This window comes from Engystomops pustulosus, chromosome 11 (assembly GCF_040894005.1).
Source record: "Engystomops pustulosus chromosome 11, aEngPut4.maternal, whole genome shotgun sequence".
Taxonomy (NCBI): domain Eukaryota; kingdom Metazoa; phylum Chordata; class Amphibia; order Anura; family Leptodactylidae; genus Engystomops; species Engystomops pustulosus.
The window spans coordinates 53499976-53523977 of NC_092421.1; the positions used below are offsets into that span (position 1 = coordinate 53499976).

The window sequence follows — 24002 nt, forward strand, 5'->3', positions numbered from 1 at the left end:
GCTCCCCTTTAAAATATTCATGAGCACTGGTAAAATGAAAGCTGAGCTGTGATTGGTTGCCATGGGCAACTAGAAATATTCTGACTTTCAGACAGCTTGATAAATCTGCCCCATTGTGTCTACTGATCTAAATAATGTCAGTGATCATTGATCTGTTTGTTATTTTCAGCATAGTCTATCTGTAATCATTGATTGAGATGTTTTGTTAATACTTTTCCCCCTTAGATAATTAAATACTGTTAAAAGGAGAACATGAAGGTGAAGCATAAATGTTGGAAAGAAATCTCCAACCTGAACCTGAAACGAAAACCTGATATCTTTTTAGTGAAAAAAAAATCCACACAAATGAAAACTTTTACTATTGTTTATTGTTAAAGAACCAACATATATATAAAGCTTGGATGAAACATCTTCAAGGCTCTGGATTTCACAATCCTCAGTACTGAAAGAGAAGAAGAAGTGTTATTACAACATTATTCTCCATTACTATCAGTTATCTATAATCAGTCTCCTGGGGGTTGGGCAGAGCACAGGTTGTCCCACGACTATGACCCTAGTGATCAGTTTTAAGCTGCATTTATGTAGCATGACTACAGAAATAGGAGTAAAAAAAAGAAATAAATTGGCATTCAAGAAACTACATAATATGCTGTTTCTTCCATAGCATCAATTTTGAACTTAGCCAAATTGAGGATTGATAAATATCATTATGCAGTGAGATCTCGAAGGGTGGATTAGGACTGTCATGGGCCTTGGACCTTCCTAGAATCAAGCTTCTTCGGAACCTTCTTGTTGGACCTTCAAAGGTCCTGAAATGGCTCTTCTGTACATGTGTATTGAGAGCATGAACAGATATATGAGAATTTCATGGGTGAAAGACTTTCTTTGTATAAAAGTGGTGTTGGTGGTGGTGGTGGGGTTGGATGGGGGTTGTTTGACCCTTGGACCCTGGACTACTGCCCAAATCACTAAACCAACACAATAACATTTCTAAATATAAGATATATAAAACAATAATTGATCATATTTAAAAATTGGTTTTATAAACCATTTTACACAAATGTAAAGACATTTTGTGCTGTGTCCATATTCTCTTATAATTTCTTACCTTCACCAAACTGTTGCCTAGTTTGCTCTTTTCCCCCCTTTCTTCATTTTCTCTAAAATGGGATCAAGCGCTTTGATTGGATCATTATTTAAAATGGACACAATGGTTTCCTGAGTGACTGAGCCGTCTTGAATTTGTTGAATAAAGTTTTCAGTAACCGTCTTAAAGACGGACACTACCTCAGGATCAACGTCAATCTCACATAACTTTGACATAAATATTTTGTTTACGTCTTGAACAGCTTTTCTGAGCTTATCTGAGTCAAGTATTTGGTTTATAGCGGCTTCACTTTTCTGAAGGAGAGAATATACTTCTGCATGCTCTTTGGATGTGGGTCTGTTTCCGCATATATTGGAACCAGCTGGAAGAGAGGGGTTACTATTAATATTGTTATAGTTCGCAATTGATGGCAAATTCCTTAGCTCAACCTGTGGCTACTATTGTTTCTGCTTTGTCCCTCATGAATGTAATCAATTTCTGCTACTCTGTTAGCAACTGAGAATATTAGACTTTGCAGACCTTGGGAAAGCTTAGCTGAAGGGACCAAATACCAACAATGTTGGGAATTCATTAGGACTAGCATTTGAAATGCTCTGGCGCATCATTAAATAAATGTAGGACCACCTCGTCCCCCTTTCTGCAATAGGGATTTATGCATGTACAAATATTCACATGCAGTATGGTAGAAGAAATATCATGAGGTAAATGAATTGTGATTGATTTTTACACTGTATATGCAGGGGTAGTATCCTAAGGGATCTGCAGCATGTATGCATAGACTTTCATGGACATCTTTTGCCAAAAAGTTTATCATAGTTTACAAGCCAATAAGAGGCCAATTCATTAAACAACCCATTTCAACCACATCATTCCCTGTCACACAAGTTTTTCCTATGTCTACAGGATTTTAACTTTGTAAATAAATTGATACATTTTCAATACATATTGGTAAATAAATCATGCGGTTTCATACCTTGCTGAGTCCATGTTATAGACAGAAATAGAAGTAAAGTAACACAGCGTAACATGGCTGGTTTATGTGATCATCCGATGATTCACCTCACACCAGTGACATGGCCAGGAGCTATTTATGCCATTTCTATGCTGCAGGTCATAGATGAAAGTGATCTCTCCAACCTCATATCTATAATTAAAAGATCATTCCTATTAAGGCCGATAAAAATGGAGTTTTGTAAATGTCACTGCTTTTTGGTAAATAAGTCTAATGATCAATCTGTTGTTAACGTTTGACCTTTTAAATTCTTAATAGTTTTGGAAAGGATCTATGTGACGTCTTAACCTTTAGTGATTGCCAGATTTTTGTATTTCTTATTACTTAATGTAAAGCCCCTTTTTACACTTTCATGTCACATATACAGTCAAAAAGATTAGTCATCTCCAAACAGAATCATTTTGAAAAGCAGCACGTGTAAATCACTTTGCTTTGAAGACTCTGGGGCCTCCACCGCCCCCAAAATGGAACAATCTTATGCTGCTCCCTTTTACCAGCTCTGCATGATCTTATATGGCCTGGCCACCCTCGACATCCTGCAAGATCACCAAATTATCTAGGAGAAGGCTTCATTTACAAGCAGCTGTAAAAGCAAATGTCCTTAAGATACGGTTGTGAGCATGAAGGATAACAATTGGGAGACCATTCAGCATCAAATTCACATAAAGACATTCATTAAACAAGTTCTGGTCCACAATTCGTTTAAGGTCAATATAAATAGAAAATTAGAAAGTTCTTTTAATGAAACCCTAAATATTGCCAATGTAAACTTAACCTGATTGCTCCATAAAACTGAACCTACTATACCGCTTTCATATTTTCAAAGTTTCATAGTTTATACGGTTGAAAAAATACACTTGTCCATCAAGTTCAACCAAGGAAGGGAAGGGATTGGATGAGGAAGGGATGTAGGGGAAACAATTCTATATAACATAACCATCGATGTAAAAAGGCATCTAGTCCAGAGATGGGCGAATTTGTTAAAATTCGTTTGTTCCCGATTTGCCGAATTTTTCGAAAAAATTAGTTTCGATCCGAATCGAATCAAAACGAATCACATTAAAAAACAGGCATTTCCTGGCTGCAGAGAGCTTGTAGGGTGTTGTTAAATGTTGTGCCATGCTTAAATATGCATAGGGAGTGTGGTTTGGTCTTCAAACAATGCTGTGTTTTAGTATGACATGCACATGACAGCCGTGGCTCTTAGAATCGCTTCACTCTTCACTTCCATGTGCACTTACATAGGCCAACTTCCCCAAATAAGCAAAGTGGGAATGCAGCCTGACAAGGTAACGTCTGTGCCAGCTCCAAAGGACTGAGCTGAGGGCCAAGATCCCACTATAACATCAAAGAGTGCACTCTTTTTACGCTAAGTGGCACAATGATATAGTGTGAAGGTAGCATCAGAAACAGCAATAGCGGCAGAGTGGCACAATGATATAGTGTGAAGGTGGCATCAGTAGCAGCAGAAGACGGCAGAGTGGCACAATGATATAGTGTGTTGTTGGCATCAGAAGCAGCAGGAGCCCGCAAAGTGGTACAATTATATAGTGTGTTGGTGGCATCAGTAGCAGCAAGAGGAACCCACAGAGTGGCACAATGATATAGTGTGAAGGTGGCATCAGAAGCAGCAGGAGCCTGCAGAGTGGCACAATGATATAGTGTAAAGGTGGCATCAGTAGCAGCAGGAGGAGCCCACAGAGTTGCACAATGATATAGTGTGTTGGTGGCATCAGTAGCAGCAGGAGCCCGCAGAGTGGCACAATGATATAGTGTAAAGGTGGCATCAGAAGCAGCAGGAGCCTGCAGAGTGGCACAATGATATAGTGCGTTGGTGGCATCAGTAGCAGCAGCAGCAGGAGCCCGCAGAGTGGCACAATGATATAGTGTGTTGTTGGCATCAGAAGCAGCAGGAGCCCGCAAAGTGGTACAATTATATAGTGTAAAGGTGGCATCAGTAGCAGCAAGAGGAACCCACAGAGTGGCACAATGATATAGTGCGTTGGTGGCATCAGTAGCAGCAGGGGCCCGCAGAGTGGCACAATGATATAGTGTGAAGGTGGCATCAGAAGCAGCAGGAGCCTGCAGAGCGGCACAATGATATAGTGTGTTGGTTGCATCAGAAGCAGCAGGAGCCTGCAGAGTGGCACAATTATATAGTGTGTTGGTGGCATCAGTAGCAGCAGGAGGAGCCCACAGAGTTGCACAATGATATATTGTGTTAGTGGCATCAGTAGCAGCGGGAGCCCGCAGAGTGGCACAATGATATAGTGTGTTGGTGGCATCAGAAGCAGCAGGAGCCTGCAGAGTGGCACAATGATACAGTGCGTTGGTGGCATCAGTAGCGGCAGCAGCAGGAGCCCACAGAGTGGCACAATGATATAGTGTGAATGTGGCATCAGAAGCAGCAGGAGCCTGCAGAGCGGCACAATGATATAGTGTGTTGGTGGCATCAGAAGTAGCAGGAGCCCGCAGAGTGGCACAATGATATAGTGTGAAAGTGGTATCAGTAGCAGCAGCAGCAGCAGGAGCCCGCAGAGTGGCACAATGATATTGTGTGTTGGTGGCATCAAAAGCAGCAGGAGCCCACAGAGTGGCACAATGATATAGTGTGAAGGTGGCATCAGAAGCAGCAGCCCGCAGAGTGGCACAATGATATAGTGTGTTGGTGGCATCAGAAGCAGCAGCAGGAGCCCGCAGAGTGGCACAATGATATAGTGTAAAGGCATCAGAAGCAGCAGCAGGACCCCGCATAGTGGCACAATTATAGTGTGAAGGTGGCATCAGAAGCAGCAGGAGCCTGCAGAGTGGCACAATGATATAGTGTGGAGGTGGCGGACAATTCCAGTCCCTGGTAAAGATGGTAGGAGGTAGATGGTGCAACTAGCAGCAGATGTGTGGCATCAGGCGGGTGGCAGCATCAGAATAGTAGCTGAGGCAGGTAATTAGAACCCTGACTCATTTCCCAACGTTTGGAGGAGGCGTCATGGCTGATCTAATCTGATGCATTAGGCATTGGGGAGTTGAAATCCTGGCCGATCCAAGCCTGATTCATCTTGACAAAAGTCAGTCTCTCCACATTACGGGTGGACAAGCAGGTTCTCCTGGGGGTAACGATGGCCCCCGCCACACTGAACACCCGCTCTGATGCCACACTACTGGCTGGGCAGGACAGCTTCTCTACTGCAAACTCCGCAAGTTGTGGCCACGCATCAAGTTTGGCTGCCCAGTAGTCCATGGGATCCTCTACCTGAGGTGGTAAAGTGCTGTCCAAGTCGCCCACCACCTGCTTCATATCCTTCTGCTGTTGCTGGTGGCAACTACCCTCCTCACTAGGCGGGTGAAGGAAATTGCTCATTAAGGAATCCAGACTTAAGCTACTGTTGATGGAACTGATACTGCTCCTGCCCCTCAGCTCCCCACAGCAGTCGTAGTAGTAGTACGTGAGCAATGACTGCCAGGAATCCCCTTGTCAGACCTGACAGAGGATGGAAAATGGCGCACATAGGCAGCAGCCAACTGTGTGCTCAGTATTTCTCTATAGTATGCCAGTTGTTCCTTCCTTTCAGCAGCAGGTAAAAAGTCACCCATTTTGGACCGGTAGCGAGGGTCCAAGAGGGTGGCGAGCCAAAAGTCATCCCTATGCCGGATGTTGACTATTCGGCTGTCACTAGTTAGGCAAAGCAGCATGCTGCTGGCCATCTGCGCAAGTGACTCTGAGGGACTCCCGGTCTCCATATTCACAGTATACTGCCACGGTGCTTCTGGGTCATCTGCCTCGTCTTCTACTTCCTCCGGATGCCCCTGCTCCTCCTCTCCTGTCACCTGAGTAGAGAAACCAAAAATTGCACCAGACTCTGCTTGTGCTCCAATGTACTCCTCCTCCAGTTCAGCCCCCACCGAACACATGTGGCCATGAGATGTAGTCTCCACTTCTCCAGTGCCCTGACTAGACAGATTTTGCAGCATGAGTTCCAGGACATGAAGCAATGGAATGACGTTATTCATCCCGCAGTCCTGGCGACTGACAAATAACGTGGCCTCTTCAAAAGGCCTGGGCAAACGGCAGGTGGCACGCATGAGCTGCCAGTGGCTGACATCAAAGTTCCAGTGGCTGACATCAAAGTTACACAGGGGAGTACTACGGTCCGCTTGCATCATCAAAATATCATTAATGGCTTTTCTCTGTTCATACAGGCGGTCTAACATATGGAGGCTGGAATTCCAACAGGTGGAAACATCGCATATCAGAGTATGTTGGGGTAGGCCGTTCTGGCGCTGCAACTCGAGGAGGGAGTGCTTGGCTTTGTAAGAATGGCTGAAGTGCGTGCACAGTGTCCTGGCCATTTTTAGAATGTCTTGCAGATGGGTGTAAGAATTCAGGAACTTGTTGACTACCAGATTGAACACTTACGCCATACAGGGCGCATGGACCATCCCTCCTCAGTACAGTGCGGACACCATGTTCCTCCCATTGTCTGTCACCATGGTTCCCATTTTTAGTTGTCGCGGAGAAAGACACACATTGATTTCTTCTTGCATGACGTGGAGCAGTTCCTCCCCTGTGTGACTTCGTTCGCCCAGGCAAACCAGGTGTAGAACTGCGTGACACCGCTGTGCCCTGCACATGTGGTATGATAGAACAGCACTTGTGGAGGCTGAGATGGTGGTGGAGAAGGAGGAGGAGGAGGCGGACACTGGCGCAGGAGCAGCAGTTTGACAACGTGGAGGAGAAAGCGCTGTCTCTTGTGGAAGTGGTTGGTGTGGCTGGACGGGAAGCACATTCAACCAGTGGGCTGTAAAGGACATATACTGGCCCTGACCAAAATTACAGCTCCACACATCCGCGCTGCCGTGCACCTTGGAAGAAACTGATAAGCTCAAGGACTGGCCCACCTTCTGTTGTACATATTAGTGAAGGGCTGGCACAGCCTTTTTGGAAAATAAATTGCGGCTTGGAATTCTCCACCTCGGTTCGGCACAAGCCATTAGTTCTCTGAAGGGTGCACAGTCCACGACTTGTAAAGGGAGAGACTGCAGTTCCAACAACTTCGACAAGAGCACGTTCAGCTTCTGCACCTTAGGATGGCTGGACGCATAGAGTTTTCTTTTTGTAATCGCCTCGCTCATCGACTGCTGGCGCCATGCGTAGCGAGGAGCAGGAGCATCTGAACCGGGAGATGATGTCAAAGACAAGCAGCTCCCTTCGGCAGAGGTGCTGGAGCCTTGACTTGCCAAAACAGCATGTTTGCCACTAGGTGCTGCTGCTGTTGCTGCGCCTGCAGGATGGACCGCATCTAACACCAGTTTCTCCCAGGCCACTGGATGGTGACGCTGGATGTGTTGGCGCAGGGCCGTGGTGCCAGGGTCAGCTCCCTGGCCACGCTTCACTTTCTGCCTGCAGATACGACATATACCCACGCTCGGCTCCTCTGGTGTCTTTACAAAAAACTGCCACACCGCTGAGGTGGTAATATTACCGCCAACACTCTGCACTGAGCATCTACAACCACCGCTGCCTCGCTGAGCCCCTGCTTATTTGGGCCTGCGAATCGGGATTTGTACCCCGCGGACGTTTGGCTCCCGTCCTCGCACTGCTGCCTCCCTGCTGACTCACAGCCACAGTAGTCAAGCCGAACTCTCTTCGCCCGACAATGATGAATCCCCTGCTACACCCGGCTCCCAAGTGCAATCGGCTACATCATCGTCAATTTGCGTTTCCCGGGCACTGATACTCTCCTCACCGGTGTCAGTATACACAGCCTGCCTACTGCAGGAAGCAGCGGAAGTCTGCCCCACCTCTTCACTGCAAAGCAGCTGCTGACTGTCCTCAAACACCTAGTAGCTCTCTGGCTGCGGGAAAGGAACAGGTCAGAGCCTGGTTGAGGACAGGTGAGGGCCGCTGACCTGCTCCTGCGCCATGCCAACTAATTGGCAGAGGGACCCACGGTCTCTTGGCTGGGGTTGTCAGATGTTATATTTGAGGAATTGCATGAACTAGTTAACCATTCAACAACCTTTGGGTTGTTGAATAACACACTGCCAGTAGATGACAACGGCAGTTCTGGCCTTACAGAGTCACCCCTGCTGCGACATCCCCTTACTGTGCTGCCACCTCTGCCTGCTCCACCTGTCACCTTTCTGTCTGACATAGTGGTTTATAAACTATGTGGATTTGACACGTAAATCTGGCTGTAAACTAGAGCCCCCAAAATGTATTGCAATGTGTGTTATATAGATACCCCACAACTGACAGTGTAATTTCAGCGAAAATCACTGTATAAACTACGTGGATTTGACACGTAAATCTGGCTGTAAACTAGAGCCCCAAAAAGGTATTTAAAATGTGCGTTATACAGATACCCCACAACTGACTGCTCACTACTGCAGATGCATGAATGTCAAACAGATTTCTTCCTTTTCGATTTTGTCACTAAATAGAACTGCTATTTGGGGTATACAGATCCCCCTTAAAAGAACAACCAAGGATTGGTCCACCAATCGCTACAGCAGATGCATGAAAGTCAAACCGATTTCTTCCTATTAGATTTTGTCACTAAATAGAACTGCTATTTGTGGTATATAGAACCCCCTTAGAGAACAGCGAGGGATTGCAGCAAGAATCGCACAGTACAATAGCAGCAGCTGGACGCTACAACATGAAGTGTGAAGTGCTGAGATGGGTTTAATAGTGCTGTGTGACATCACATAAACCTGCCGGTCGCTGATTGGCTTACAGGTCTGCAGATGTCATCGGGGGTGTTCCTTTCTCCTTCCCAGAGTTCTCTGCCCCATGTAACACGTTGTTCTCGCGCCCATTTAGCAGAAACATGAGGGGAAAAAAAACAACTTCGTTCCCGCGAATCAGCATAAACTTCGGCTTTGTGACAAATCAAATTTTTCCTGAAATTCTTACCGAAGTTAGAATCATTAGAATCGATTCACCCATCTCTATTTGTAACTATATTGAGGCATTTTAACTACATGTGAGTAAAGGAGGATTAAATAAACCATGTGGTTTCATACCTTGCTAAATCCATGTAATAAACATAAATAGAAGTGCAGTAACAAAGCGTAACATGGCTGGTTTATGTGATCATCCAATGATCCATCTCACACCAGTGACATGGCCAGGAGCTATTTACGCCATTTCTATGCTGCAGGTCATAGATGAAAGGGATCTCTCCAACCCCATATCTATAATTAAAAGATTATTCCTATTATGGACGATAAAATTGTATGTTTGTAAATGTCACTGCTTTGTGGTCAATGAGTATAATAATTAATCTGTTGTTAACGTTTGGCCTCTTAACTTCTTCATAGTTTTGGGAAGGATTTATGTGATGCCTTAACCTTTAGTGATTGACAGATTTTTGTGCCTTAGGTAGACGAGCTATATTGTGCCTCCCTCTCTGTAAAATTGTAGCAAAAATGTGGCAGAATCAGGGCCAGTCCTTAGGGGGAAATTGAAATGCCCCCCATTAAAAAATCATAAGAATGAAATCTAAGAGGTCAACTGCTTTGGGAACATCTACATATAGGCCAACCAGCAGTGAATATCACAAAAAAATGTTGGTTTGTGTACAAGGGCTGCAGTGGTGATGTTATCTCAGGGCATTAATGTTAGGGATGGTATAAGAGTTACCCCTGGTTTCAAGGGCTTTCTGCTGGTGGCTGGGCTGTGGTTAGGGATGTAAGTGTTCGCACTGCCAACAAACCTTCCAATAAAATGGATGACAATAACCCTACAATGTCCCACACTGTACTTCTAAAGAATCTACATAAGAAACGCCTCTGTGCCCCCAGCATATAAAAACATTGTTACCCCCAAATATATTACTATACTACAGTCTACGTATACTACTACGTGAATAAATAATACTGTGCCATTAAAAAAGTATGTGTGTATTATATATCCTGCCAGACCCCTGTAGTATATAGCCAGGATATATATTATGGGGGGGCTGGCATGCTACATACTACTGGGGGCTGGCTGGCTATATACTAGTGGGAGCTAGAAGGCTGTATACTACAGGGGGCAGACTGGCTGTATACTACAGGGGAGAGGCTTGCTGCATACTACAGGTGGAAGGCTGGCTGTATACTACAGGGGGCTGTGTATATACTACTGGGGGCAGGCTGGCTGTATACTACTGGGGGCAAGCTGGCTGTATACTACAGGGGGCAAGCTGACTGTATACTACAAGGGCTGGTTATATACTACTGGGGGCAGGCTGGATGTATACTATAGGGGGCAAGCTAGCTGTATATTACAGGGGGCATGCTGGCTGTATACTACAGGGGGCATGCTGGCTGTATACTACAGGGGACAAGCTGGCTGTATACTACAGGGGACAAGCTGGCTGTATACTACAGGGGAAAAGCTGACTGTATACTACAGGGGGCAAGCTGGCTGTATAATACAGGGGGCAAGCTGGCTGTATACTACAGGGGGCAGGTTGGCTGTATACTACAGGGGGCAAGCTGGCTGTATACTACAGGGGGCAAGCTGGCTGTGTACTACAGGGGGCAAGCTGGCTGTGTACTACAGGGGGCAAGCTGGCTGTGTACTACAGGGGGCAGGCAGGCTGTGTACTACAGGGGGCAGGCAGGCTGTATACTACAGGGGGCTGGCAATATACTACAGGGGCTGGATGTATACTACAGGGGGCAGGCTGGCTGTATACTACAGGGGAATGGCTGGCTGTATTTTACTGGAGGCTGGCAGGCTGCATACTACAGGGGGCAAGCTGGTTGTATGCTACAGGTGGCAGGCTGGCTGTATACTACTGGGGGCTGTCATATATGTTATATATATATGATGGAGGATGGCGGGGGCATCCCTTTGTATACATGAAATGGAAGGGGTTGCAGATACCCCCCCTCCTCCTGGGGGGCCCTTTTTGCCCCTCATTCTTTGGCCTGAAGGTGGGGAAAAAAAAACGTACCTAATCAAAGTTGGCAGCGCATTCTCCTATCTTCAGCTCTTCAGGTCCGGAGTGAAGAGCGAGGATGATGGGTAGCGCAGCTGCGTAATGACGTCATTACGCGCCGCACATCCGGGGACTTGGAGACTGTACGACTCGCGGTACTGGTAGTACACAGTTATGACATATTCCAGGCTTATGCTGGGCAGGACAAGGTTAGAGCAGTGCATAATTAGGGTAAGAGGAGAGCGCCGATGCAGCTACAGGAGAAACGGAGCCTCCTTATCACAATTTTTAGCTCCTCTCACCTCCGCTTATTGTCCAGGTGTATAGAATGACACATGGAATGGTCGCTCTATCATCTCCTAAATCCTGTATGACCACCCAATCAGGCCTCCATGCAAGATCACAGGTTGCAGACCACTCAATATCGAAATTTCAAAAAAATGCCTTCATTAAACAGGTGCTGATGCACATTTAGATTAGGTTCAAAATATCTAGAAGCAGCATGAAATATGCTCTGCATTCCCCCTAATGTATCTTGTAGAGAAAGAAGATCACTATGTGATGGAAGAAAAAGGTGCAAAAGGACAGCCCATTTATATAACTATTTTTTGCAGGAAATTTCTGCATCCACAGAGGTTCCACATCCACAAGACTTTACATCTAGCTAGGCACAGAAAGCAATACATAACCCCCCCCCCCCCCTCACTCCAAAGTGAGCAAGGAGATGCAGTCCCTCCAAAGTCTGTAGGATTTCTGGTGGTTTCACAAAGGTAAGCAACACAGCCAGGGAAGACAGCTGCTGCAGGGAAAGGATAACCTTTCTCTGCAGGAGGAGAACAAAGAAACTGCTGGACAAAGAAAGGATAGGCTAAGTTGTCCTATATCACAAGCACTAGTGATTTGCACCATTACCACTATAAGCAAGTAGTCTAGAAAGTATTAATGTGGCACCAAAGAGTTGTGATTTAAAACAATCTTTAAAGGAAACCTTTGAGTTGATGCATTATGAAGCAAACATGCCTTGAGAATGCTGTAGCTACACTGATCAGAATCATATCTTGTTTGATCCCAGAACTGAGTGATTTTGCTGAAAAACCAATTATAACACTGCCTTCTATATACAAAATAAAACTACTAAAATACTTTCTCCCATATACGAGTTAGCTTCTATAATACTACCCCCTATGTACAAGAATATAACTACATAATACTGCCCCTATGTACAAGAATATAACTACTATAATACTGCCCCCTATGTACAAGAATATAACTGTGCACCCAGATGGGTTTCCATCCAGCCGACATCCTGGCAGTGATATAACTTACAGACAGACAGGGGTATGACATTAGCTTCAAGCTGATGTCTAATCTGGACCGGTTCTGGGCTCAACAACCCAGGTATAGAGATACTGATGGGTGGAACAGGTTCAGCTTTATTCCCATCCCCAAACCAGATACAGCAATTGTCACCATCACGTTCTGAAATGAGTCTGTCCCCCCTCAGGACACCATTATCTGGCTCAAGAGACACTGCACCCTCATGTCAGACATGACCAAGACCAGGGATGAGGATGGAATCTGGGGTGGGGGGTCGTGGTTAAATTACATCAACACCAGAACATCACCCACCATCTCCCCAACTCCTTCTTTACTGGCAGAGAGAAGGGTGTGTGTTTTTATGTTGGTCAAACCAGGTTATGCTTTAGATGTGGGAGATCTGGTCATGTGGCGAGTAACTGCACCATAGTGAAGCACACCCTGTGTGGGGACCTCGTCCATGTGTGCGCCAACTGCCAGACCATAAGGTGCAACCTTTGTGGTCAGATTGGTCACCCTCTCAGGGACTGTCCTGAAGCCTGGCACAACATCTGTAGGGACCTGCCTGATGAAGACCTGATGGAAGGGGCAGATGTACCAGATGAGGAGCAGGAGGAGGAGGCGTTATTATTAGGGTCAGTGTGCACAGTGCCAGAGACCCCAGATGTTAGTGGTGCTGCCCCGGACCATCCAGAGACAGGTAACACAGAGGGAGACATGGAGGTAGTGGAGCAGCCTATAGAGCAACTAGTGCCTGTCCCTTCCCTTGAACTGACACCGACCACAAGGGAAAATAATAGTGTTAAAAAGAGGAAGAATGATAAAGAGCACCAGAAAACCCGAGAATGCGTGGACCACCGTCCAAAAACCCTCAAAAATCAGAGTCGAGAATCAGGCTGATGTTACTGTGACCAGTAATAGGTACAGTGTACTGTCTGAGTCAGATGGAAAGGAGGAGATAGATCGAGAGCTGAAACGTATCATGGAGGAAAATGATGATGATCCAGGGGGGAATCCTCCCACAAAAAGGAAACCCCTTCATACCGAGTCAGTTTTGGATATGGAAACTTGTAGTCTGATCTATGATGATAGGGATGGTCTTTCTTCTTCTTTTTCTAATGGCAGGCTTCCATCTTACTGTGGTCACCAGTAATGTGAACAGCATAAGAACTAGAAGGACCAGACATGTTGTATACGATCATCTAAGATATCTCAATGCTGATGTTTATTTCTTACAGGAGACCCGTTTAAACACCTTAGGTCTCATACGAGAGGCGGAGAGAGATTGGCAGTCTAGTCCTTCCTTTTGGTCACTGGCTGTGGAGCCTTATGTCGGGGTCTCTATCTTGTTTAACACCCACAATGTCACCGTCCACAGACTCACAGAGGTATTGATGGGACGGTGCCTGCTGCTAGAGGTCACCATCAGAGGCAGAAGACTCCGGCTCATTAACATCTATGGCCCACAGACAGTGACCGAAAGGACTCAGCTTTTTAATGACATGAAGCCTTATCTGTTAACATCAATTTCTGTCATCATGGCTGGGGACTTTAATGCCACCACTATCACCAGGGACAGGAACAGTAGGCCCCTTACCAGGGACTGTAAGGTCCTAAACAGTATAATTCAGCAGTCTGACCTGTCTGATGTTTTTGTACAGGGTGGTAGGAGCCCCAAGTTCACTTACACCTGTGCAGGATGCAGCGGTAGGATAGATCTTGCTCTGGTGAGTCCTACTGAAGCGATCAGAGAAAGAAGGGAAGGAACTCTCCCATACTCTGATCATTTGGCCTTATATTTTTGTTTGTATGATATTTCTGTCCAGGAATACATTTCATCTTTTTTGCTGCATCAACTGGACAGAGTAGATTTTTATAACAACATGGCTGACTGGTGGGAGGACGTCAAGGAGGAGATCCAGTCCCTCTTACAGAGACTGTCAATTAAGAAGTAAGTGCAGCCAGTATCTGAGACTGCGTAAAGAATTGGAGTCACTCTATTCGGCGGGTGAGGATGACCAACAAAGGATTGACCTGCTGAAATCTGAGATAAGGCAGTATCAGTACAGTAGGTAAACGTCCCTGGTAGTGGAACGTGACTATGGAACCTGAGGGGCACCTGATCAGTTTGAGAATTGCCGGGAGCGTGTGGAGAAAAAACTGATCGCAGGTCTCACTGACTCCCAGGGTGTTTTACAAGAGTCTCGGGAGGGAATCCTGGGGGTGGACAGATCTTACTATACTGACTTGTTTCAGAAGAAAGCTTTGGATAAGGAAAAAGTGACCCAATTCTTGGAGGCAACTCCAGGCCCTGATACTAGGGATTTGGACTTTTCTTCTTTGACAGCAGAAATAACGGTGGATGAGATAAAAGAGGCAATTGATTTTATAAGAAGTTCAGAGAACTCTTGGCTCCAATCCTTGTGGATGTTTACAGAAATTGTCTTGAAAATCACCTCATGCCTCCATCCATGAGGGTCTCATCGCTAATTCTGCTGTCCAAAGGGAAAGAGCCTACTGACATCAAGAACTGGAGGCCGATCGCCCTCTTGAATGTTGACAGGAAGATTTTGGCAAAAATTCTATTCTCTAGATTAGTCTGTTTGTCCCCGGCACTGTTGGCAGTGGAGCAGTCATCTCGATAAGAGAGATGTTTGAGAGATGTAAAGCTCTGAGGTGTGGGAGATATGTTGTAGGTCTGGACCAGGCTAAAGCATTTGATAGATTTGACCACAATTATCTATGGGCCACTTTGTCAAAGTACGGTATTCCGGGAGAATTTGTGGATTGGCTCAGGACTCTGTATAGAGAGGCGAAGAGCTTTCCTCTGATCAATGGTTGGCAGGGGGACACTTTCAGGGTAGAGGCAGGGGTGCGACAAGGTTGTCCTCTGAGTCCACTGCTGTATGTGTTTGCCATCGATCCGTTCCTGAGATCACTGCAGTGGTGCGATTTTCAGGGGGTGCCGGTCCCCCATTGCTTGCCCCTGGATGTTGTTGCCTACGCGGATAATGTTACTGTGGTGATATATGAGCATCATGAGGTTGAGATGTTGTCTGCAGCCATCAGAAGTTACTCAGAGGCCTCCGGGTCTCTAGTCAACCTTGAGACGAGTCAAGCTTTCTGGACATTGGATGCTGTTCCTGACTTTGATCTACCCCAGTTTGCAAAGGCCTCCACCCATATTAAAATTCTTGGAGTTAAATTCAGGAGGGAAGATAATTCTGCACTAAATTGGGAGGAGAAGTTGGAAGTCGGAAATGTAAAGGTTCAGCGATGGAACTGTAGGCTGACCTAAAGAGAAAGGGTTACTCTGCTGAAGACTTACCTGGTCCCTGTCTTCCTCTACGTCTCTGTCGTCTTTCCTTTGCCAGAATCTTTCTCCGATCGGCTCTTTAGCCTGCTCTTCCAACTTTTATGGGGGAACAGGTTGAACCCAGTTAAAAGAGGGATCACCTACCTGCAGAGGAGAGAGGGTGGACTGGATATGTTAAATCCAAGGGTCTTCTTTGACTCCGTGTTTCTGAAAGTTAATTTTGGTTGCCTGGTCTCCTGTGGGTAAGTAGTGTCAGGGACTGGATATTACCTTTTGCAGAATCTTGGATGCGAGGCGGCAGTCTCAAGAGGGGCCGATGGACTCCTGGCTTCCTTCCCCAGTATCTGGAGTATGGTCTCAGGTGTTTAAGGAAATGGGGGATAGACAAGTCTTTTATTGAAAGTAAGACCAGAAAAGATCTGTACTCCAGAGTCTGTAGGACCTTCTACTCTCTACAGCTGGAACTTCCAGATTGTCCAAACACCACCCTAAAGGACAGTCTGAGGTTTCTGAATGGTCGGAGGCTGCCCCATAAGTTTCGTGACATCGCCTGGCTGTCATTACAGGGGAAACTGTTTGTCAGGGGGAATATTAAGTTCCTCAGTATGGTAGATCGCATGTGTCCCCTCGGGTGTCAGACAGAGGAAACTATGGACCATTTTATATCAGAGTGCTAGGGTGGACGGAACATCTGGCATGACATATCCACCAAGATAAGACTAACATCACTGCAGTCCCTCAGGTACCCTGAGATCCTCTATGGTGTGACACCTACTGTAAGTAACATCAACCAGGAGACCATGTACATAGTGATCCAGGTCATCAAGTATTACCACTGGCACATGAGAACCAGAGTATCCATACATAGTGAGCCATTCGATCATAATAAGGCCATAAGTCTCATAATGTCAGAACTCAGGTGGATCCGGTCATTAGAGATCAGGAAAAAGGGGGAGAACATAAGACTTTGGATGAACATCCATCTGGAGTGAAATCTGTCTGACTATACAATGTGAATGCATTTGTTTTTTTTTCTGTTTTTCTTTGTTTCCCTTTCAGCCAAAAATATTTCTGTATTTATGTTTGTTCATTACTAATAAAAATTGCCCCCTATGTACAAGAATATAACTACTATAATACTGCCCTCTATGTACAAGAATATAACTACTATAATACTGCCTCCTAGCTGTGAGGACGTGTGCAAGTGGTGCTCGTGAGACTTTGCAATGTCTGGAGCTAGCCCAGGGCGGGGCCACCCTGGGCGGGGAGATTCCCCAACCAAGGCCCAGGCTTCAAGGCCTAAACTGGGAACTAATACCCAGACACATTCAGCAAGGGATTTTAATCCCAAAGATTCAGCAAATGTCTGCAGTCCAAGAAATCTGGTAAAAGTTGTTGTGGAACAAGAAACAGCAAAAAGTAAGAGTCTGGTGAAGCAATCTGTGTCTGTATGTAAAGAAACAATGGTGGAAAGACAAAAAGAAAGAAACAGTGAGAATCAGCAGCAGCCTCCACCCCAGGCCTCAGGTGGACAATCCACCTCCACCCCGGGCAGGCAGAGGAGGACATCACTGGAGAGACAAACAATCCAGGAGAACCTGCAGCAGAGCGTGGTGTTACCTTCTGAGCGCACCAGGTCTGGGGGCCTGCAGGCTGTGACCAGAAGCAGCCATGAGGGAAGACCAAAAGGTGCTACAGGTGAATCTGCAAGACATCTGGGATCCAGTCGCCCACCAGGAGATTGTGAGGCCCGTGCAGCAGCAATGACCGCAAAACTCCAGGGATCACAGTGCTCTGCGCCAAAAACGCAGGGTCCAGTGCAAGGGAAAAGCGGTGGCAGTGCACCTAGAGGATCCAGTACTGCAAGCAACCCTGAGCAAGCCCCCCGCAGCAAACTGCAGCCCCCAGAGCCATCACCTGAGCTCCAGCTCGCCGCTCAGATACCAGAACTGGTGAGGAAAATGGAGACACTGAAGAAACACAAACTGTATATGCAGAAACAGATAGACTGCACATATAAGCTAAAGACCGCAAACCATGGGAAGCAGGCCCTGCTAGACAAGAAGCTGGACTCACTGGCCAAACAGCTCGCTGATGTTGTGCAGGAGATGGAGGCCACTATTGACCAAATGGGACCGGTGGGAGAGACCTACAGAAACCAGCAGAGGTTTGAGAAAGACAAGGCCTCAACATCCAGGTCTGAGTGCCAGCAGGCACAGGCAAGACCCATACTGCAACCAGCTACTCTGCCTTTCCAGGAGGGTGAGGTGTACAAGAGAAGACAACAGCAGCCAAGTTCTCCAGCAGCCCCCAGTAAGGCACTACAAGTCCCAGCAGTCCCTGACGAGGTACTACAAGTCCCAGCTGCAAGTAAAACTGATGACAGCAGTGAAGTGGCGGTGCAGGCACCACAAGCAGGAGGACTCTGGACTAACACCTGAAGGTAATTCTGTAGCACCTCAGGGGGTTCCTACTCAGGACTGTGATGTGCAGAGTGTTTTTGAGCAGGACATTCGGGACTGTACTATGCAAGGGGTTAATGCTGATGATTTTGTTATTGCTGAAGGGTCTGTTATTGCTGAAGGGTCTGTTATTGCTGAAGGTTCTGTGGGAGGTAATGTCCCAGCTGTGGAGTCATCCATGGAGCTTTCTACGGCAGCTGGTGACACCGAGAGCCCTGGTGTTGTTATGGAGGGTGCGGGACAATCTAAATCTGAGGAGTTCCCCCCTCTAGTTATACCACAGACAGTAGAACCCCATGGTGCAGATGATCAGCAACCCCATGTTCCGGGGCTTCAGCAGCCCCCTAGTACTGATGGTCCACAGCCCACACTTCCCCCACAGCAGGACAGGGGTCAGTCATCAGGGAATGCTTGGAGTCGCGGTTCCCCATTTTTCTCCTCTAATACCAGCTATACCGGCCAGGCCTTCAAGAGGAGGAACGTTGTCAGGTTTAGACATAGATATCCACCAAGATAAGACTAACATCACTGCAGTCCCTCAGGTACCCTGAGATCCTCTATGGTGTGACACCTACTGTAAGTAACATCAACCAGGAGACCATGTACATAGTGATCCAGGTCATCAAGTATTACCACTGGCACATGAGAACCAGAGTATCCATACATAGTGAGCCATTCGATCATAATAAGGCCATAAGTCTCATAATGTCAGAACTCAGGTGGATCCGGTCATTAGAGATCAGGAAAAAGGGGGAGAACATAAGACTTTGGATGAACATCCATCTGGAGTGAAATCTGTCTGACTATACAATGTGAATGCATTTGTTTTTTTTTTCTGTTTTTCTTTGTTTCCCTTTCAGCCAAAAATATTTCTGTATTTATGTTTGTTCATTACTAATAAAAATTGCCCCCTATGTACAAGAATATAACTACTATAATACTGCCCCCTATGTACAAGAATATAACTACTATAATACTGCTCCCTATGTACAGGAATATAACTACTATAATACTGCCCCCTATGTACAAGAATATATCAACTATAATACTGCCCTCTATGTACAAGAATATAACTACTATAATACTGCCTCCTAGCTGTGAGGACGTGTGCAAGTGGTGCTCGTGAGACTTTGCAATGTCTGGAGCTAGCCCAGGGCGGGGCCACCCTGGGCGGGGAGATTCCCCAACCAAGGCCCAGGCTTCAAGGCCTAAACTGGGAACTAATACCCAGACACATTCAGCAAGGGATTTTAATCCCAAAGATTCAGCAAATGTCTGCAGTCCAAGAAATCTGGTAAAAGTTGTTGTGGAACAAGAAACAGCAAAAAGTAAGAGTCTGGTGAAGCAATCTGTGTCTGTATGTAAAGAAACAATGGTGGAAAGACAAAAAGAAAGAAACAGTGAGAATCAGCAGCAGCCTCCACCCCAGGCCTCAGGTGGACAATCCACCTCCACCCCGGGCAGGCAGAGGAGGACATCACTGGAGAGACAAACAATCCAGGAGAACCTGCAGCAGAGCGTGGTGTTACCTTCTGAGCGCACCAGGTCTGGGGGCCTGCAGGCTGTGACCAGAAGCAGCCATGAGGGAAGACCAAAAGGTGCTACAGGTGAATCTGCAAGACATCTGGGATCCAGTCGCCCACCAGGAGATTGTGAGGCCCGTGCAGCAGCAATGACCGCAAAACTCCAGGGATCACAGTGCTCTGCGCCAAAAACGCAGGGTCCAGTGCAAGGGAAAAGCGGTGGCAGTGCACCTAGAGGATCCAGTACTGCAAGCAACCCTGAGCAAGCCCCCCGCAGCAAACTGCAGCCCCCAGAGCCATCACCTGAGCTCCAGCTCGCCGCTCAGATACCAGAACTGGTGAGGAAAATGGAGACACTGAAGAAACACAAACTGTATATGCAGAAACAGATAGACTGCACATATAAGCTAAAGACCGCAAACCATGGGAAGCAGGCCCTGCTAGACAAGAAGCTGGACTCACTGGCCAAACAGCTCGCTGATGTTGTGCAGGAGATGGAGGCCACTATTGACCAAATGGGACCGGTGGGAGAGACCTACAGAAACCAGCAGAGGTTTGAGAAAGACAAGGCCTCAACATCCAGGTCTGAGTGCCAGCAGGCACAGGCAAGACCCATACTGCAACCAGCTACTCTGCCTTTCCAGGAGGGTGAGGTGTACAAGAGAAGACAACAGCAGCCAAGTTCTCCAGCAGCCCCCAGTAAGGCACTACAAGTCCCAGCAGTCCCTGACGAGGTACTACAAGTCCCAGCTGCAAGTAAAACTGATGACAGCAGTGAAGTGGCGGTGCAGGCACCACAAGCAGGAGGACTCTGGACTAACACCTGAAGGTAATTCTGTAGCACCTCAGGGGGTTCCTACTCAGGACTGTGATGTGCAGAGTGTTTTTGAGCAGGACATTCGGGACTGTACTATGCAAGGGGTTAATGCTGATGATTTTGTTATTGCTGAAGGGTCTGTTATTGCTGAAGGGTCTGTTATTGCTGAAGGGTCTGTTATTGCTGAAGGGTCTGTTATTGCTGAAGGGTCTGTTATTGCTGAAGGTTCTGTTATTGCTGAAGGTTCTGTGGGAGGTAATGTCCCAGCTGTGGAGTCATCCATGGAGCTTTCTACGGCAGCTGGTGACACCGAGAGCCCTGGTGTTGTTATGGAGGGTGCGGGACAATCTAAATCTGAGGAGTTCCCCCCTCTAGTTATACCACAGACAGTAGAACCCCATGGTGCAGATGATCAGCAACCCCATGTTCCGGGGCTTCAGCAGCCCCCTAGTACTGATGGTCCACAGCCCACACTTCCCCCACAGCAGGACAGGGGTCAGTCATCAGGGAATGCTTGGAGTCGCGGTTCCCCATTTTTCTCCTCTAATACCAGCTATACCGGCCAGGCCTTCAAGAGGAGGAACGTTGTCAGGTTTAGACATAGGGGAGCTAAGGAGGATCTGCCTGATAGGAGGCATGTGGTCAGGGACATGTTGTGCACCCAGATGGGTTTCCAGCCAGCCGACATCCTGGCCGTAATAAATCTTCCTGATAGACAGGGGTATGATATAAGTTTTAAGCTGATGTCTAATCTGGACCGGTTCTGGGCTCAACAACCCCGCTACAGAGATACTGAGGAGTGGAACAAGTTTAGTTTTATTCCCATCTCCAAACTAGATACTGCGATTGTCACCATCCTGTTCTGGAACGAGTCTGTCCCCCCTCAGGACATCATCATATGGCTCAAGAGACATTGCACCCTCATGTCAGACATGACCAAGACCAGGGATGAGGATGGAATCTGGACCGGGGGGTGGAGGGTCCTTGTTAAATTGCATCAACACCAGAACATCACCCATCACCTCCCCAATTCCTTCTTTATCGGCAGAGAGAAGGGTGTGTGCTTTTATGTTGGTCAGCCGAGGTTATGCTTTAGGTGTGGGAGATCAGGTCACATGGCGAGTAACTGCACCACAGTGAAGTGCACCCTGTGCGGGGACCTCGGCCATGTGAGCGCCAACTGCAAGACCATCAGATGCAACCTGTGTGGTCAGATTGGTCACCCCCATAGGGACTGCCCTGATGCCTGGCACAACATCTGTAGGGACCTGCCTGATGAAGACCTGATGGAAGGGGCAGATGTGCCAGATGAGGAGCAGGAGGAGGAGGCCCTATTGTCAGGGTCAGTGTGTACTGTGCCAGAGACCCCAGATATTAGTGGTGCTGCCCCGGACCATCCAGGGACAGGTAACACAGAGGGGGACATGGAGGTAGTAGAACAGCCATTAGTGCAGCCAGTGTCCGTCCCTTCCCCTGCCTCGGCACCAGCACCTACCACCGGGGATAATTATAATGTTGTTAAAAAGAGAAAGAAAGACAAGAGCTCCCGGAAACCCGAGAGTGCATGGACCACTGTTCAAAAACCCTCTAAAATGAGAGTTGAGAGTCAGGCGGACGTTACTGTGACAACAAACAGGTACAGTGTACTATCAGAGTCAGATGAAGATGAGGAATTAGAGAGAGAATTGAAGCGCATGATGGAGGAATACGACGATGATCCAGGGGGAGATCCTCCGACAAAAAGGAGACCCCTTCATGCCGAGTCTCAGTCTGTATGGGATATGGAAGCCGGTAGTCAGGAAGATAACTCTGACTCTGACTTATGATGATGGGGATGATCTTTTTGTTTCTTCTCATGATGGCAGGCTTCCATCTTACTGTGGTCACCAGCAATGTGAATAGTATTAGGGCTAGAAGGACCAGACATGTTGTGTACGAACATCTAAGATATCTCAATGCCGATGTGTTTTTCTTACAGGAGACCCGTTTAAACACCTTGGGTCTCATGCGAGAGGCGGAGAGAGATTGGCAGTCTGGTCCTTCCTTTTGGTCGCTGGCTGTGGAGCCTTATGCCGGGGTCTTGATTTTGTTTAACACCCATGATGTCACCGTCCACAGACTCACCGAGGTATCGATGGGACGGTGCCTGCTGTTAGAGGTCACCATCAGAGGTAGAAGACTCCGGCTCATTAACATCTATGGCCCACAGACAGTGACCGAAAGGACTCAGCTTTTTAATGATGTGAAGCCATATCTATTCACGTCTATTCCGGTCATCATGGCTGGGGACTTTAATGCCACCACTACCACCAGGGACAGGAACAGTAGGCCCCTTACCAGGGACTGTAAGGTCCTTAATAGCATAATTCAGCAGGCTGGCCTGTCCGATGTTTTTGAACAAGGTGGTAGGAGTCCTAAGTTTACTTACACCTGTGCAGGATGCAGAAGTAGAATAGATCTAGCTCTGGTGAGTCCTACTGAAGCCATCAGTGAGAGAATGGAAAGGAATGTCCCATATTCGGATCACTTGGCCTTATATTTTTGTTTGGGTGCTACAAAGTATCCTGAGGCTGGTAGAGGGCTATGGAGACTTAATTGTAGTCTACTAGATGATAACTCGGTCCAGCAATACATTTCATCTTTTTTGCAGCATCAACTGGACAGAGTGGATTTTTATAACAACATGGCGGACTGGTGGGAGGACGTCAAGGAGGAGATCCGGTTCCTCTTACAGAGACTGTCAATTAAGAAGGGGAGAAGTAAGTACAGCCAGTATCTGAGACTGCGTAAAGAATTGGAGTCACTCTATTCGGCGGGTGGGGATGACCAACAAAGCATTGACCGGCTGAAATCTGAGATAAGGCAGTATCAGTACAGTAGGTACACCTCCCTGGTGGTCGAACGTGACTATGGCACCCGAGGGGCACCGGATCCGTTTGAGAATTGCCGGGAGCGTGTGGAGAAAAAACTGATCGCAGGTCTCACTGACTCCCAAGGTGTCTTACAATAGTCTCGGGAGGGTATCCTGGGAGTGGTGAGATCGTACTATACTGACTTGTTTCAGAAGAAAGCTTTGGATAAGGAAAAAGTGACCCAATTCTTGGAGGCAACTCCAGGCCCTGATACTAGAGAATTGGACTTTTCTCCTTTGACAGCAGAAATAACGGTGGAGGAGATAAAAGAGGCCATTGATAAGTTAAATCTGAAGAAGGCACCAGGTCCAGATGGTATAACAGCAGAATTTTATAAGAAGTTCAGAGACCTCTTGGCTCCAATCCTTGTGGATGTTTACAGAAATTGTCTAGAAAATCACCTGATGCCTCCATCCATGAGGGTCTCATCGTTAATCCTGCTGTCTAAAGGGAAAGAGCCGAGTGACATCAAGAACTGGAGGCCGATCGCCCTCCTGAATGTCGACAGGAAAATTCTGGCAAAAATTCTATTCTCTAGATTAGTCTGTTTGTCCCCGGCACTGTTGGCAGGCTCTCAGTACGGCACGGTAAAAGGGCGGAAC

General features: G+C 46.9%; 1 long non-coding RNA gene across 2 annotated transcripts; it reads right to left on the bottom strand.

Annotated features, from left to right (window-relative positions):
- Positions 1-379: 379 nt before the first annotated feature.
- Positions 380-17959, bottom strand: LOC140106209 (uncharacterized). Of its 2 annotated transcripts, none has more exons than XR_011850725.1 (4): positions 17763-17959; positions 2082-2252; positions 1109-1469; positions 380-442 (listed from the first exon to the last, which is right to left on the bottom strand). It is a non-coding gene; the product is annotated as an uncharacterized lncRNA (long non-coding RNA). The 2 variants fall into 2 exon arrangements; XR_011850726.1 differs by lacking the exon at positions 17763-17959 and adding an exon at positions 17604-17707.
- Between the last annotated feature and the right edge of the window lie 6043 nt (positions 17960-24002).